The sequence below is a fragment of the Stegodyphus dumicola genome, chromosome 10 (genome assembly GCF_044657685.1).
Source record: "Stegodyphus dumicola isolate Sdum_Otavi_A_Nest chromosome 10, ASM4465768v1".
Classification (NCBI taxonomy): Eukaryota; Metazoa; Arthropoda; class Arachnida; order Araneae; family Eresidae; genus Stegodyphus; species Stegodyphus dumicola.
This window is the reverse complement of record NC_140777.1, coordinates 10,513,396-10,531,512: the sequence shown is the minus strand read 5'-3', so window position 1 is coordinate 10,531,512 and position 18,117 is coordinate 10,513,396. Positions and strand designations below refer to the sequence as shown.

Sequence of the window (18,117 nt, the reverse complement as noted above, 5' to 3'; positions counted from 1 at the left end):
ATCATACCTTGAACATGCTTATCTCGAAGATTATGCAATCATGTTTTTAACTGCAATTAAAAACTGCAGAATTCTATGTGGTGGGAGTTTTCAAAATGTTGCTTTTATAGATTCTAATAGTTTAACATTATTTATTTAAAATTATGAATTCATTCGTTTTATTTAGTTTTGTAATTCAGGTATGTATTTTGCATGCCATTCTCTTAGTAAAAGAAACTCAGTTTTGAAATGGCAGTACAAATGTGTGATTTTATGATTTGTAGGCAGTTACCATTATGACATCAAAATGCTTTTCGAAAATTGAGAAAGTAAATTTAATAAAATTTTGAAATTTCATTTACTTTCAAATAGAATCTTAATATAGCAGCATAAACATAAATGACATGGTGTAATTTCAAGGTTTTGATATGTAATTGTAAATGTAAGAAATATTTGTAATATGTGCATTAAGTATTCTAATAGTTGTGTCTAAATATATTTGTTACTGTTATAGGGCAACAGGAAGAAGAGGAAGAGGGTGCAGTCTTTGACCCCAGTTCCTCAAGTAAGTTATTTTTTCAAGAGCATTGAACGTAAATGATGGTTCTAAACCAGTAGCATTTTAGGCACCTTGTTTTTAATGATAACGATATTTTTTTACATATTTCACAACACAATATACTAAAGCAAGTCTCTTTCTTTCAAATGCGAAAAATTGTACGACAAAATATGATTAAATATGCCAATGCAAACTGATGGCACAGATGATATTTGCAATGGCGGGAAACTTTTCTTAAAAACCTGATATTTATAATTCTATATGTATCCTATAACTGTCATAAAATAGTTACGTTTTCTATTATTGTCGTGTTGGTGTGAAGTTGGCATGTAGATTATATTTTCTAAGAATTATGTACTTCTCATAAAAAAACACATTATACTAATACATAAAGAGAACACTTTATGAGATTAATCACAACAAGCCTTACACCGTTTATCAAAATCATAATAATCTCTCTAGATGCCAGACACATTTTTTAACTCAATCTTTTACAATCTAAGAAAAAATATCATTGGTGCCAAAACATTAAAACTTAAAATTATCCTTTATAAGCAAATACTGTGACACTGGAGGGTTATGAAATCTGTGGCTTTGATCAAGTTTCCCCCCCCTTTATCTTTTTATGTTTCTTTCCCACAAACAAAAGCTTACTTAGTTAAGATATAATAATCTGCTTGCTAATAATAGAAAAAAGTTAATAAAATATTAGTAAATAGTGAAAACTATTGCCAGCTTGTGAATGAATTGCCGTCTAATTTTAATTCTCAATGCCATGGAAAGGGTTGGTTACCTGGGTAACCAAAGAGCTGACAAACTATGCCCAGTTTTATTTATTGTATGCTGCCAAATTTTTTATTGTTTATGAATGAAACTTTTTGCTTGAATTTCCAAAGATTATATTTCTAATTAAAAATTTTTGTTTCAGCACCGCCCAGTCACGAGGTCGATGACGAGAGCTTGTGGGACAGGGATGCCATTTCGGGTAAGACAAATGAAATTTATGTTTTTTCATATTTTTCAATTTTTAATGAAGGAATTTTGAGTTTTTACATATTTTTCTCTTGTCACGGAGTGAGAACTGAATTAAATGAATGAAAATATATCTCAAATTTGAGGAATTAAGTATAAATTGAAATGCATTAAAAGTGTGTATAAATACTCCATACAAGAGAGTCGTGTTCACATCATATTATTTTTAATAAGGAATGCATCTGAAAGATTTAAAATTTGCACATATGTGTCTTCAATTTTGACTGAAATTTTGCAAAGTCTGGATTGTATGCAGGTCGGCTTATATTTGGAAATGTCTGGTACTATGTTAAATGATTGCTGCTGTTCTTTTAAGTATTCTTTTCTTGCTCTTATTTCAGTGTTGCAATAGCAATTATATTTTCTCAATTATCTAGTAAATGTTTCAAATGTCATATAATCTATGTTTCGTACAGTATTTCAGAATTTCATTTCTTATAGTATTGTCATGGAATTGTATTGTTGAAATGTGCCTGATCTTAAAGAAAGTTTTCCATAAAAAAAAACGTTCTTAATTGCATTAAAAAAACATGAAAGCGGTGTCTTTAGTGCAGGTAGTAACCACCACCTAAATCCATTATTTTATGCCAATATTTTGGTAGTTTTTCAAAACCTTTGGCCCAGAAACTTGATGACTCCGAGTCCAAAAACATATCAACTTCATTTTGACCTCCTGTGTGGAATGGAAAACAGCACCAGCAAGATGTAGCTGCAGTTGTAAAAAAAAAGAAGGTCTGTGAAAGCTTGAAAATTCACATCCGGCAAAACGGAACTGTTTGATAATTTATATTAGTTTTTACTTGATTTCAGTATTTCATAAAAACTCTCATATTGCTTTTTCAAGATGTTTGACATCCGATTGTAAATTTTAACGAATACTTGTAATATGTGTACTAAGTATTGACAGTTTCTAAGTATGTTTGTTTTGCTTTTACAGAATGTGGCATCAACTGTCCTACCTCCACCTCCTCCTCCATCTCCTCCTGCATCTCTTCCACCTGCACCACCTTGCGCACCTAACGTAAGTTTTGTGAATCTTCATATATATTATAAAGAGAATGATTAAGTATCTGTCATTCAAATTCATAATTCAATTGAAGTTTTTCTTAAAATTTTATTTAACTTGGTTATTAGCTTTTTTTTATCAGTAGTCAGCTTAGTGTAGGAGCTTTTATTAGACATCTGTTTTTAGTTTTAATTTACCAGTTGAAGTTAATGCCTTTTCGGGGAGCATTATATGTGTAAATGTTTAAATAATGTAAAAATAAAGTAACACCTTTTATGGTTATTGCAATGAATCATTTCTTTTTATAGAAGATAATTTTGAGACATTTATGGGTAAGTTCTTCATACTATAGCAAAATGTAGCAGTAAAGAAACATAAAATAATAGCCTCATAATTTCTTCTAAAGATGCATAAAAATGTCAGTCCATAGGACTTACATCAAGTCAAGAAAATATCTCAGGTCAAGAAAATATCTTACACTGTTGTGAAGCTAGCTGTCAGTAGCTTGGAAAATGATTTAACTTTGTTCCATGTTCTAACAGAGTTTATGCCCCATCTCAGACTTTAAGTGATGACCGACATAATGAGTTGTATGCGGAACTGCCTTTCTCATCCTCTACAGCTGTAATATTTAAAGAGTAGAAAAATTAAACATGAAAGACACGAAGGATATTTTTCTTGATTATTTATTGCTTATAAAAAAATCTATAGGTCTTTTTTCTGCACTGATCTCATGGATATATATCTGGTACCTCTTTAACACAATATATTTCAATTTAAAGCATGCAGAATTCCAGGTGTGTTTCCTATTTGAATGCTTCATGCTTAATTTGAGTGGTGTAGTAATACAGAATGAGTATCGAAAACAGTATCAAAGTAATGTCCCATTCATCAGACTCCAGTTTTCATTCCCCTTTCAAAATCCAACATACACAGATTTGTTTGAAGAAGCTTAGAAATTCACATCCAACAACTCATAGTTTTTTAAAATTTAGATTAATTCTACTTAATGTCCGTACCTCCTAAAAACTGGTGTACAGTTATCGCAAGATTTTCCCTACCTGACTCGAATGTAAGAAATATTTAGAATATGTGCACTAAACTATTAAAAGCTTCTAAATATGTATGTTTCTTTTGCAGGAGTCTGTGAGTTCCAGTCGGCGTCGGCGTCTTCCGCCTCGGCGCAAACCGCCGGTAAGTTTTATTGATTTATCATACGTAGTTATTTAGTTTCAGTGGTTTTAGTAGACATCAGTACCTAGCTGTAATTTTCCAAAAGTTAGTTAAGTGTCGTTTGTTTGAAGTGTGGAGATACTGAAGGAACTTGTTTTTGTTACTCGCCAACTGCATGCCCAAATTTTTAGCTTTAACAGATATTTTCAAGATGCGTGAGAAACACTTAATGCTCCATCGCTGCCGCGCTTGGTCTGATTTATTCTCCGACTCATATATCTTCGGTGTTGATTTAAGGAATTGTTAGGATGAGTAATTGTTGTGATTGAAAGTTTATTATTTAAAATCGATCATCTGTTTGTGTTTATTCAGTGGTTCTCAACCTTTTCACTAACGTGTACCATCTAAACAAAAACTGAAAAACTTATGTACCACCACTACATTTTACAATGATTATTTTTCATTTTCTCAATAGAAATATTAAAAAATATATTTTGCCATTTTCACAACCTATTGGCTGTATGTATTTCATATGCACACATAAGAAATATTAGATTAAAAATTAGTTATGATTTTTAATTATTAAAATTTCCTCTAATAGCTTTAATTTTAAAATTTAGTCTGAAATTTGGCTGTGCTTAAAATATTTGAATCTCTTTATGCCTGGTCTTATTTTACTTAGTTTTTAACCATAAATTAGGATCCACTTATGATTTTATTCTGTATCTATTTTTCAAATTTAACATGGAAGAAAATCTTTCTTCACCCAAATAGGTTGTGCATAATAAATAGGCGGTATGAATTTAATAGCTTTATTTGAAAATGCCTTTAAATTCTTTTTTTCAGTTCAGCCAAAAGTTAACAAATGTGCTATTTTTGAAATCTTCAGTTAGAGTTTGACCACAGAAAATTTCTCTCAATTGTTCTTTTTCCAAACGAGATAAAATTTCAGGTACATTTGAGCAAAATTTTCTTTTTCATAATCCTTGGGAAAATACATGTTGAGATTATTTATCAATGAAAAACAATTACTTTTAATGTCAGACATTAATTCTTTTATTTCAAATTATTTTCGATTAGAAAATTTTCTAAAATATGGTAAAATGTTTAAAATATTATTATATATTTCTTAAATTATTAGCTCGAGTTTTTTATCAGTGCATTTATTGGTAAATAAATTAACACATTGTCCTTGCTATCCTAAATTTTATTCATGTAACTTTCCCAAAATATCAGCTAAATATGTTAAACATGCCAACCATAATTCAGCGAATGAGCGAAACTGACCTGATGAAGTGTTGTGATGTTTTCATCGATATCTTAACAGATGAAATTACTGGGTCGAATGTTGATGCTCATGATATATGTGCTGAATTGGGCAACTTACCAGGTTTAGTGCAACAATGTACTGGTGCTTTTAAAAGTCTGCAGTTCATATACGAGAACATTTTGCTAGATTCTTTCCCAAACGTCTCTGTTGCATTGCTTGTCACTTTGACATTTCCAGTAACTGTCACGTCTGCTGAACGCAGCTTTTCAAAGCTCAAGCTGACTATGAAGTGACCAGCAAACAAGCATGATGCAAGAGCGTTAATATCAATCGAGCACAAAATCATCGACAGTCTTGATTATACAGACTTAATAAAAGATTTTGCAAGAATAAAATTACTCAGGGTGTTTTCCCATTAAGGTTTGAATTGCATATCGGGCTCCAATGCTTACATGTACATAATAAATTAGGTGATACTCAGTTTCCTGAGTCCTATAACATGATGTAGATATACGGATAAAATAATTATTATACATTTACATGCACATATACAAGGCAGCACTTAAATTGTGCCAGAGCCTGCCTCCTGTACTTCTTAGTTTTGGGGATAAATCATAATTCTAGACGGAGTGCACTGGAACCCTAAATAATAAGGGTCCGGCACTTCTTGTATGCAGATGAAGAACAATTTCAGTAGAAATCTGATCTCGAAAATTTTATTTTTAGCAAAAGAATATTAAAAATCGCTTATTAATTTTAATTTAGCTCTGTACATTTTATTTAATTCTAATCATTTAATTACTTTACTCTTTTATTATTTTAATGAATAATAATAATTAATCATTAATTAATTGAACAATAATTATTAATTAAATAACAATAGGAATAATTATTGTTAATATTAATTAAAAATTATCAATACTTATTTAATAATTAATTAATCTGGTAATAATTAACTTTAATTTTTTAATTATTAATAATTTTTAAGGGCCTTTATATTTATTTATTTACTTTTGTTCTTCTTTTCTGATGGCCTTGCATAGGGCTCCGGCACATCTAATTTTAGAAATTAAGCCCTGATACAAAGTGTGTTTACATTAAGGTTTGAATTAATTGCATACTAGCCTATAATGCTATATTAGGTAATACTCGGTTACTTGCGTCATCAGTACACAATAGAGTAGATTCTTCTGGCATATTCATATAATATTATGTATGACATATATACAGATAAAATCCCCATTTATGTCTTCCCGTGGCATCCATGAAAGGTCAGGAAATGTCCAGACTAATTTTCCGACAAACTGCATACGTTACGCACGCCAATCAATTTTGCTCTTCTGGAAAGCATGCCTTTCAGTCAATTTTCACAGTCTCAGGGAGGGGGGCTTTTCCATGTTTTGCCTAGGGCCCCATAACACCTGAGAAGAGCCCTGGCAACTCTTATAATAAAACATATGTAAGTCCCATTGCATAATTCTCCAAATAATCACTGCTGTGATAGTATTTGACCTACTTTGGAAAAAGGCTTTCATCGATTTCTACTATTTTGTTGGGCCTTCTGATTTTACTGAAAGCTTTGTTTAGTATTCCTGCAAGCAACTGTCCCAATCTAATAACATTTTGTCAACCGTCTATTTAAGAAATAGAATGCAGTCACTAATGGATTTCTAGAGCTAATTTTCTAAAACAAAAGGGGGCTCATCGAAAGTTATGCTTACATCAAATGAAAGCACAGATATTATAACGTCATTCTTATCTGTACTTGGTGTTAAATTATGCTGCTTGGCAACAGTGTTATGTTTGAAGGGATAATATATGATTACGTTAGGCTAAGCTGTTACATTATAAGGCAATAATAATTTGCATGTTAAAATAAAGTGTCATTAAATAGTGGGAAAAATTACAGCTTGTCAATGAATTGCCATCTAATTTTAATTTTCCATGCCATGGAAAGGATTGGCACTTTGGATAATTGGAGAGCTGTCCTGCATTTAAAAAAACCTTCCCGAGTCTTATTTATTGCATATTGCCAAATTTTTGTGGCATTAAATCAATTCATACATTGTTCTTTATGCTTATATATATGTTTTTAGTGTGCTAGTGTTAAATTTTTTAATGTTCCTGAATGCAACTTTTTGCTTGAACTTCATGTTAAAAGATTTTATTTCTAATTTAAAAATTTTATTACAGCGCCGACCCTGGACGAGGTTGATGTCCAAGTCCCAGGGTCCGGTGACAAGGTCCCAAGCGAAACGTCAGGGCCCTGGGACTAGGTTTTAAAAGAACCTCATTCTCATGTAAGCTTCATTTAATTTATGCATTTTATTTTATGCAATTTTTTCATTATTGCTAAATGGTAATAAAAGTGAATAATTAGGTATATTTGTGTCTATTTATTTCTATTTGTTATATCATGTTATGTAGGTAAAAAAAACTATAAAGAATGTAAAGAAGTAAAACTAATCATAAAGAAGGATGTCACTTCTGACCTTCATTTAAGTTTTGAAATGGTATTCTATATGGAGCTGTCATAAGGCAATAACGGCCATTTTTCTAATGGTTCAATTTTTAAGCTTCTTGAACATAGTTAGAGGAAACTGTTAATAAAAGCAGTGCATCTAACACATTGTAAAGATTTTTAACAGGGATTCAAGTTAGGTGAATTGGATGACCACTTCCTGTGAGCAGTGTTTTTATGTTTGAGGTACTCGTTCAGAAATTTTGGTTTATGCGGACATTCATAGCTATCCATAAGAATAAATACTGGACAAACTGCTGTAGCATGCAGTCTTGAAGTGGGTTCAATAAAATCTCAGTGCAATGGAACTGATATACTGCACTTCTTGTGCAGATCACTGCAGGATTTTAAAAGAAAATACGTCCTTCAGTATTTGCGTTGCTATTACAGGCACAGTGTCGAGTTCCATTCTTCTGAGCACTGTGACACTCACAGGGACAAAATCTCCTGATACTGAGGAATACAGTTGTTTGGTAGGATGTTCGATATTACTCTTAATGTTACTAACTCTTAGAAAATAAAAGGTAGAAAGACTTACCTTTTAATCGATCTTTCTTCTCCAAAGGCATATCCGGGAGTATTTTTCTTAAGTACATCTATACACTACTCACAGAAAGAGAGAGGCTTCTAAGATAATAAGATATTTAATTTACAATAACAGCACTAAACTAAAAAATATGTATAACACAAAGATAAGGATTACATGTTTCACTCAAATGTCCATCACGAGTTCACTCAAATGTTCATCATCAAGTTCAACTAAAAAGTTCTGATTTAGTTTTTGCTGCGCGCATGTGCAAATCACGTGATTGTCGGTGAGAGTTTCAACATACTCCCACCTTTAAATTTGCTGAAAAATCAAATTTAAAACTGTAACCTTTGAACAGGCTTTACCATTCGACCACTTCTTGTAGTCATCGATGGAATCTTTTCGCTCTTGAGATGTTGAGGCAAGTCATTACGAATATCAGGATCACAGTAAGTCTCTGGTTCATCAGAAGAGCTGCTTGCCACATTTCTAAATCTAGACTGTTCATCTGATGATGTTATCTCCAAAGGATACAACGCTTGGTTGGTCGCAAAACTTCTCCAAGCTTAGTCTTGACCTTAACTAAATGCACATGTCCATCCCGAGATTTGAAAATCTCGGTTACTTTTGCCAATAACCAGTCTGTTCGCTTCTTATTATCATCGGACACTAAAACAAGATCTCATTTTCAGAGGTTGTGAAGCTCTTACATGTTCATAATTTTTAACTCTCCGAGATATTCGATTCGAAATCTTTTACGTAGATCTTGTAAAAGTTTTTGTCAATAAATAAGCCTTTTGTTTAAAGATTTCGCATCTATATTATCCAGATCGGGAACTCCAATTTGTCGAATCTCATGGAGAAACGTGAAAGGTGTGATCGGAGATAAATCTTCAACATCTTCCCAGACATACGTCAATGGACGATTATTCATTATTGCTTCACAGTCACACAAAATTGTTATCATTTCTTCATAATTCAGAGATGATCATCCTAAAACTTTGCGAAGTATTCTTTTCAGAACTCCTATTAATCGCTCCCACCATCCTCCCCACCAGGGAGCTGATGGTGGAAGAAATTTCCATGTGATCCTGTGGATACTAGCTTGTTCTAAGATTTTTCCCAATTTAAGCTTTTGAATAATCTATCACTTCCTTTTAAATTTGTTCCATTGTCGGAATAGAGGGTGTGGGTCTTCCATGTCTAGCAATGAAACGTCTCAGCGCTTGCAGAAAACTTTCAGTTGATAGCGAGAAAAGCGATTCCAAATGTACTGCACGAAAAACAGCACAGGTAAAAATCACTATCCATGATTTTTGATTTCTCGATCTTCAGGGAGAGGAGCACTGGGTGTTTTTCAAGAACTAGTATCGAACCTCTGACATACAGCTTCTTATGACTTTCTTGACAGTCTTTCGTGCTTTCAAAATACAATATTGTTCTCGTAAGGCGGATATTAAAAATTGTACTCCTGCAAGATTGTTCATTTCATGTTTAGCTCTAATTAATTTTACTACAATAGGATGATCTGAAGAAGAATAATAGGAAATTGAAAATTTTCTGTATCATCTCTTCTCAGAATTCTGGTTTTAACCCTAAGGATTCCGTTAGAATCAATCATTGGTTGAAGCACACGTAATCTTTTGTCATCTAATCCAGAAAATGATTCACTCTGCACTAATCTCAAAAGAGTTAATTCAGCTCCTTTAATTTCTTCCACTGTAATTGTTCCAAAAGTTCTTTCATTAGGACTTAGTCTGACATTTTTAACAAAACGGAAGATCCAAGATATTATCTTTAGAATGGTATTGTATGAAGAAATCTTATCAAAATTAACTTCAATCATAGCATTCGAATTAACTGCAGAAATTATTGTCTTCTTTCTTTCAGCATTTATATAATGTCAAAATTCGGTACAATTTCAGAGGTAGGCCATTTTTCTGGATCATTTCTCAACCAATCGGGACCCTCCCACCATTTCGATTTGACTAAGGTTTCCGGACTGCATCCTCGGGAAGGGAGGTCCACTAGATTTAGTGTTCTAGGAATATAATTCCAGTCATTTGGATTACTTAGAGTATGGATTTCTTTCACTCTGTTGTGAACGAAAACAGCCCAGTTTTCATTCTTTTTTATCCAAAATAATGCATCCATAGAATCACACCAATAATAAATAGGCAAGCTTTCTAGTCTCAAATCTTCCTTAACATGAAGTGCCAGTCTAGCACCAATCATACAAGCTAAGAGCTCTAGTCGAGGTATGGAAATCAACTTGATAGGTGCCACTCTGGATCGAGCTGACATGTAATGGAATTTTCATTACAGCTTCGCATAAATATGCATGTGGCATAAGCATGTGCATGTGGCATTTACTCGCTTCACAAAACACGTGTAAAGATAAACCAGAAATTCTTTCGAAGTCAGCACAAATTCTTCTGGGTACAACTATTTTTTCCAAATTGTGCAGTTTATTTTTCCAACTTTCGAATTTGTCAGAAATGCTTTTAGGTAAATTGTTACCCCCATGAAATCTTCTGTTTCCAGCATTCTTGAAGCATTAGCTTAAAAAACAGAGTAACAGGAGCTGTAAACCCAATTGGGTCAAAAATCCTGTGTACTATTGACAATATATTCCTTTTGCTGATAGGCTGTTTCGCAGAACTATCTTTAAAGTCACAGGACAAAGTGTCATTTGATAAATTCCATTTCAACCCCAGAACTGAAACGGTTTTATCGGAGTCTTCATTGCAAGGATTTCCTTTTAAAGTTTCACTGCTAGGTTCATTGTAACACCATCCCCTTAAATCAAATTTAGCAGTCGACATAATTTCCTTTGACACATTAATGAAAGTGTTTAGTTCTTCAATAGTATCAATGCTGGCCACACAATTGTCGACGTACATTGATTCACTTAATTTCTTAGCTACCTCTTGTTGATGTTCAGGAACATTCTGGAAATGATAATTCAATGTGGCGCTGAGAAAAAAGGACTGGCATAAACGCCAAACACAACGCGCTTATGTCGATATATTTTCAATTTTTCAGAATCTCCTTCTTCCCACCAGAGAAATCTAAGAAAGTCTCTATCTCGAGGACAGACACCTATTTGCAAAAAGGCCTTACGTATATCTGAGATAACCCTGTATTTACCTAGGCGAAATCTGTTTAAAATACTTGGTATTAATTTGAAATAATTTGGGCCCTTTTCTAAACAATCATTTAAGGACATACCATTCCTTTCCTTCGCTGAGGCATCGAACACAGGTCTAATCTTTGTGGTTAAACTTTCCTTAATTACAGACCTATGTGGTAGTAATGACAATTTTCGGTTTTCTTATCTTCAACAGATTCTATAAAACCTTCTTCAGCCCATTCGTAAAAATTATTTTCATACTCTTTCAGACGGTTTTTTGACTGAAGAGTTTTGATGCAGGATTTTAACCTTTTCTCTGGTAATAATCTGTTGTCAGGTAAAACCCCATGCCCTTCTATCCAAGGAAGAGAGACCTGATATCTACCGTCACTATCTCTCTTTAATGACTGACGAAAATATGTTTTAGCAATTTCATTAATTTCCTTTCTTGTGTGGGTTGTAGCAGGATCTGTTATTCCTAATGAGTCAAGACACCATAAATCCGAAATTTTAGCATCATTAACATGAAGTGGCAATACAGTTTTTGTTCTGTCAGAGAACTCATGCTTTTCAGTTTTCCCCATCATTGTCCATACTAATCTAGTGTGTACACATGATAACCCACATTTTAGTTGTCTAACCTTCCCTGTTAGAAGCTTTCTCTCCTGTTAGAAGCCGTTAGAAGCTTTCTCTTGTTAGAAGCTTTTCTGAAGATGTGGCAGCCCTGTTAGAAGCTGCCACATCTGCACCTAAAAGAACATGAATTTCTAAAGGTGATTTTTCATACATCAAATCCACAGATTTATTCTGCATGTCAGTTAAATAAATTCCATGCTTTCGCAGTTCAGTAAGATATGTATCTCTACGAATTTGAGGAATGTCAGTACATATTTTATCCTGATCCAAAACCTGAAAATTACAGTGATAATCACCTTTAAGACTACTCAATCTAATTAAATATTTACTATGAGTTTCTTTCTTTTCAATAACTCCGAACAAACCATGCATTAATTGTTCTTTACCACTGGTTTTATAATTCATTATACTAACTGTATACTGCGAAATGTAGGATTGCCTGGAACCACTATCTATTAAAATTCTCACATATTTTTCGATTCCATCCCCACGAAGTTTTACTACTAAAGTTTGCAAATTTACTAACTGCATGCAAGATTTATTTGTCAGAACACAGTCTTTTTTATTATTTTCATCCCTGATAATGTCTGTAGAATTATTTATGTGAGAGTTACACATTATTGACAAATGAGCTTTACCACATAGGGAACATTTAACTTTGGTCTTCCAGAAGCGACCAAATCTGCAGGCAATGTTTTAAGCAAAATAGGTGTTAATAAAGCTCCATATGTTTCTGAGGTCATATTTAATGATTTAAGACATCGAATATGTTTTTGTATGTAACTGAATAACTTACGGAAATTTTAAATGTCATTAGAATCCTTTAGAGGTCTTATTTTCAGTAATTTATCTATATGGGAGTTTATCAGTACATCTTTATTTCCAAATCTTTCTGTGAGGAGTTTAACTGAAGTTTCGTAATTTTCTTCAGTTAAATCAAAACCGTCAATGGTGTTATAAGCAGTACCTCCCAAAAAGGATTTCAAATAATTAAATTTGCTTATAGCGTCAAGCGTTTTATTTCGGTGTATGGCTGATGAAAAAGTGTTCCAAAATGTCAGCCATTCGCAGCTCTCGTCATAAAACTTTGGAATCGTAAGTTTAGGAAGCTTCACATTATGATTTTTGATTTTAACGTTTTCTATACTTTCACTTAACTGTTCAGTGCTTCTTAACACACTAAATTTTTGTTGTTCTATATTAATTTCTTTCAATTTTTTGTTAGCTTTGTATTTAAATGTAGTTATTCACGATATTCGTCAACACCATTTAATTCCTGGTCTAGATCCTTTATGTCTATTAATTTTTCTATAGTGGCATCTATTTGTTTTAACTCATTCAATTTTCATTTAAGAGTTCTAAGGAAATTTCTAGTTCCTCTGCATTCACTTCTGTTTTTGATAATTCAGTTTCGATTCGGCCAATTAATTTTGTAACGGCAGCTCTTATGTGGCTGCGTTTCCTTTTCAATGTATCGATGAATTTCGTCATTGTTTAATATATATTCAGTAATTCAACAAGTATCAACAATTCACTTTTATCCTGGCAGGGATGCCAAAAAATGTATAATTCTTAGAAAATAAAAGGTAAAAGACTTACCTTTTAATCGATCTTCTTTCTTCTCCAAAGGCATATCCGGGAGTATTTTTCTTAAGTACATCTGTACAGTACTCACAGAAAGAGAGGCTTTTAAGATAATAAGATATTTAATTTACAATAACAGAATAATATATATATATATAACACAAAGATAAGGATTACATGTTTCACTCAAACGTCCATCACGAGTTCTCAAAGTTCAACTAAAAAGTTCTGATTTAGTTTTTGCTGCTCGCATGCGCAAATCACGTGGTTGTCAGGGAGAGTTTCAACACTAACAGAGGCTGTTTGAAGCCTTTAACGTGAATTTGCAATATTTTTTACAACAATTCCAAATTCATCATAGTTTAAAGTGTTGGCTTTATTTTCTGTTTAACACAATAAGTGAAGTAGATGAAAATAATTCATTCATGTCATGTTCATTTTTGCTGCTCGCTTATTTTTAATGATCAGCAAACTAATGCTTTTAGATAAATGTGAAAACAATTACATTGAGAAAATTATTTCTGTACACTGATAAATGTACAGAAGTACAACAAAGTTTATAAATTAGTGGATGAGTGTTGATCAGTATTTAATATCTGATAACTGAAACACGGTCAGAAAATTGCACGAGGCAAAATGGCTAAAATTTTGAATTTTTATTTTAGATGCCAAGAAAAGAACATAGTATATTTGATGTGTTGTAACATAATAAGATTGCAAACTAAATGAGGTACTATACGAAGTCAAGAAATAATGGTGGGGGCCTTGTGATGATCATTTGATTTCATTGCAAAATTGTTTATTGATCATAGATTGTTTCAATTTTACCGAGGGCCTCAATAATTTTGTTAGCATGACTGCTGCTACAGTAATATAATACATCTTAACTACGAAGTTGATGGCTTAAAATTAGTTCATGTTTATTGGTCATTGATTGTTTCAGTTTTACCAAGGGCCTCAATAATTTTGTTAGCATGACTGCTGATACAGTAACATAGTACATCTTAACTACCAAGTTTATAGTTTAAAATTAGTTCATTTGGAGGACATAAGTAAATATAATGTGATGTAAAAACTAGCATCTGAATTAAAGATATCAATTTTTTATTTAGGCACTTGACAAAATCAGGTGTGAAAGTCTCATTCCAAACAAGGAGGATAGAACATTGACCATCACTGACACCGGTATTAGTATGACCAAAGACAACTGTAAACAACTTAGGGAGGACTGTCAAATTTGGTACCAAAGCATTTATGGAAGCACTGCAGGCTGGTGCTGATATCTCTATGATTGGACAGTTTGGCATAGGTTTCTACTCTGCTCAGTTGCAGACATCAGTGTCTGTAACATCAGAATATAACGAGGATGATAACTTGGGAATCATCAGCTGGTGGATCTCTCATTTTTCGACCTGACCATGGTAAGTTATTTAGTGGCAAATTGCAGTATTAATTATAATATGTTAAGTTTATAGTTTAAAATTAATTCATTGGAAGATATAAATAAATATAATGTGATGTAAAAACTAGCATCTGAATTAAAGATATAATTTTTTTTTTATTTAGGCACTTCGCAAAATCAGGTATGAAAGTGTGACAGATCTTAGCGAATTGGACGGCTGTAAAAATCTGTACATTAAAATCATCCTGAACAAAGAGGATAGAACCTTGACCATCATTGACACTGGTATTGGTATGACCAATGTAGATCTGGTAAACTTGGTGATTTGGTAAACAACAGATCTCCCAGTTTTTAATTTTTTAGTAAGGAAAATATTTTCCTATTATAAAATTGCAAGAAATTGTACCCTGAAAAGAGCACTAAACTCTATTTAATTATTCCTTTCCACACACCAAATGATGCACAATTTTTTATGAACAAAAGTGCTAATTGTGCAAATTGACAACCATAGTGATAACTCAATGATACATTTCAAAATATAGAATTTATTCATCATTGGTTTTTATTCACATTGAACATTTGTACATATTTGAACATTTGTACATATAGCTACTTATCCATTTTTAATCCTTTTAGGTGCATTCTTATCAAAAATTATAAATACCTGCATAAATTGGTTCATGAAATGTATGAAAAAAATAAATAATAATGCTTAATTAAGCATGAACAAAAGTAAGAAATTATCACATGATGGCAGTAAATTGGTGAAGCTCAGCTCAGTTTTACTGTTGTTACAGTAAGCACCACAGATGTTAACAAGTATTTTACATGGAAGTTGGGAATCTTTTGGATCCAAAGGGGCCCACAGAAGACATTTCTCCACTATCCAGCAGGAATGGATTAGATTCTGCAATCATTAGTATTATTATTGAGGAAAATTTTGGAAGTTCCTATGAAATCCAGACTGAGGAGGAAATTAATACAGACAATAATTCTGCTCTCTAAAAATTAAGCTTTTGCTATTTTTACCCAATAAAAGATGTTAGTATTGAGGATTCCTTCCCAATTCTATTCCAAATGCTTGTAACATTCATTAGTTTATCCTGAATTTTAGAGATCTGTCTGTTTGTCCTGTGTATGGTTATGTGATAAGCTTAGTTAAAAAAAAAAAAAAATAGAATCTCTTTAAATAACTAGAACAGATAATTCTCATTCACATGCAGGGAGGTAAAAAAACACAAAACATGAACTTTATGGTATGTATTAATAAGAATAAAATGCCTTATAAGAATATTGCATTTCATTAGTCCTGAAACTACAGCCACAATGAATTCATGCAGTGGCTTACACTTGTTTTAAATATTTATATTTACTTTCCTAAACAGGCTTACAAAATGTTAAAGAAATAAATGATTTATTTTCAACACATATAATATTGCTTATTTCTGTCGCACACTGCTTATTGTTATAAATAATAAAAGATTTTTTTAAATTGTATAATTTATTAAAGATATAATTTAAATGTCTGGGCATTGGTGGATGCATTTTACGTTTAAGAAAAATGTACAAATAAAAGACTAATTAGTTGCATATATTTTAGCTAAAATTGCACTTTTGAGTATGCTCTGGCATGAGGTTCATTTTTTCTATCCATTGAAAATTATTTTTCAAGAATTGTATTTTTTCTTCATTCTGTTTCGCAACTCATTTTACATGTTGCTTAAGTGTTTACATGTTGGGCAACTTGTTTAAATGCACAGAATATGGAGGAATTTTGCTAACATGTGTGCAATTCTATATATGCAGTTCTATAAATGAGCACATAGAACTTTTATTTGGATATTTAACCTGGAAGAATTTTTGAGTTGTGCATTTATTTTTAGGTCTTCATGAGGAAAATTTTCTATTTTCATATTGTTATTCATATTTGTATGTTCATATTGTTGCGTGTGTATGGGTTCGTTAGGAATTGAATGCACAAGTCCGATGAAAATTGAATAAGATTTATTATTATCACAAAAAAATGCTTAATTTTCCTCAGATATTCGTTCAGTATAACAATATCTCACAGTAGTTATCTTTTAACTACTCAAATGTTTTAGAGAACATAATTCAAAACAGCTAAAGAAAGCTAATCCACGAATTTGCTACAGTCAACAAGAGCAGTTTACTAAACAAACTCTTAAAGCAACAACAAACAAACTAAAATCACCATGAAATGAGAGGTTTTCCTCCTTTTTATAAGATTTTAAATCACACGCGAGAACTTTCTGGAACTTTCAAAATCAAAAAGAGCTATTTATTTATTAAATGTTAAATGCATGTGGTCTTGTATTTTTAATTTTCTGGCTTAGCTTTCCTTTAATACTCATCACGTGCTACACTGCACGAGGAATAAAACAATTTAATTTATAATTCAACTAACATTAGCTATTTAAATACCAAATCCATAACACTATATATTGTATTATTCATTTAAGAAACTTTTGCATTTTGTATATCCATAGTGTTTGTTAGGAAAATTTAAGTTTTTTAATTTGGAGGCAGTAAAAGATACCCAAACAATTATGCCGCCACCATTCGGCAACAAAAGTATCTTTGTTGAATCTAAATGTATTAAATTTTGAGGAATTTGTAGATATTGCATAATGCATACCATTTTGAATTTATTTTGCTGCAGCATCATATAGGTTATGGTACATTACAAAGTGCAAGACCTGGATTTGTCATAACTTCGAGCATTCTAGATTTGAGATTTTTCTCGATATTACATCATCAGTTTAAATCTGATAAGATGATGTGTATGAATTATAAAACTGAAAATATGAAGTAGTGATTTATGAAATAATCTAAAAATTTGTGACCTAAAGATGATTAATTAATTGATTAATATGACCTTAAGAGCACAAAAAGACGCTTTATTAAATAAAAATTTTTTGTATGTTTTGCATAAAAATACAAGTGATATAAAAACATAATGAAAGGATATATAAAAAAAATCTGAAAGCTTTCAGATTTTACATTATGGCCCAAAAGGCATTTTTTTAATGTTTTGTGTGTTACCTTTACACACATTTATTGAATATCATGTTCTTCACACTTGAACCAGAAAAGTTAGTTCGGCAGCAAATATCACAAAATAATTTTAAAATGATCATATCTTCAGAATTTCGGACATACAGTCTCGCACACTGGAGATAGATTTTTTTTTTTTTTTTTTTCTGTACAATGTTGCTATTGCTCGTTTTGAAATCTTTGACTTTGTTAATCAAAAATTCATTAAAGTTTTGCAA

The 18,117-nt window shown here is 31.9% G+C and overlaps 1 long non-coding RNA gene across 1 annotated transcript; it reads left to right on the top strand.

The window, feature by feature from the left end:
* The first annotated feature begins 1,147 nt into the window (after positions 1-1,147).
* Positions 1,148-7,365, top strand: LOC146994895 (uncharacterized). Its single transcript, XR_015043297.1, has 4 exons — positions 1,148-1,523; positions 2,508-2,591; positions 3,717-3,770; positions 7,213-7,365. It is a non-coding gene; the product is annotated as an uncharacterized LOC146994895 (long non-coding RNA).
* Positions 7,366-18,117: the final 10,752 nt, after the last annotated feature.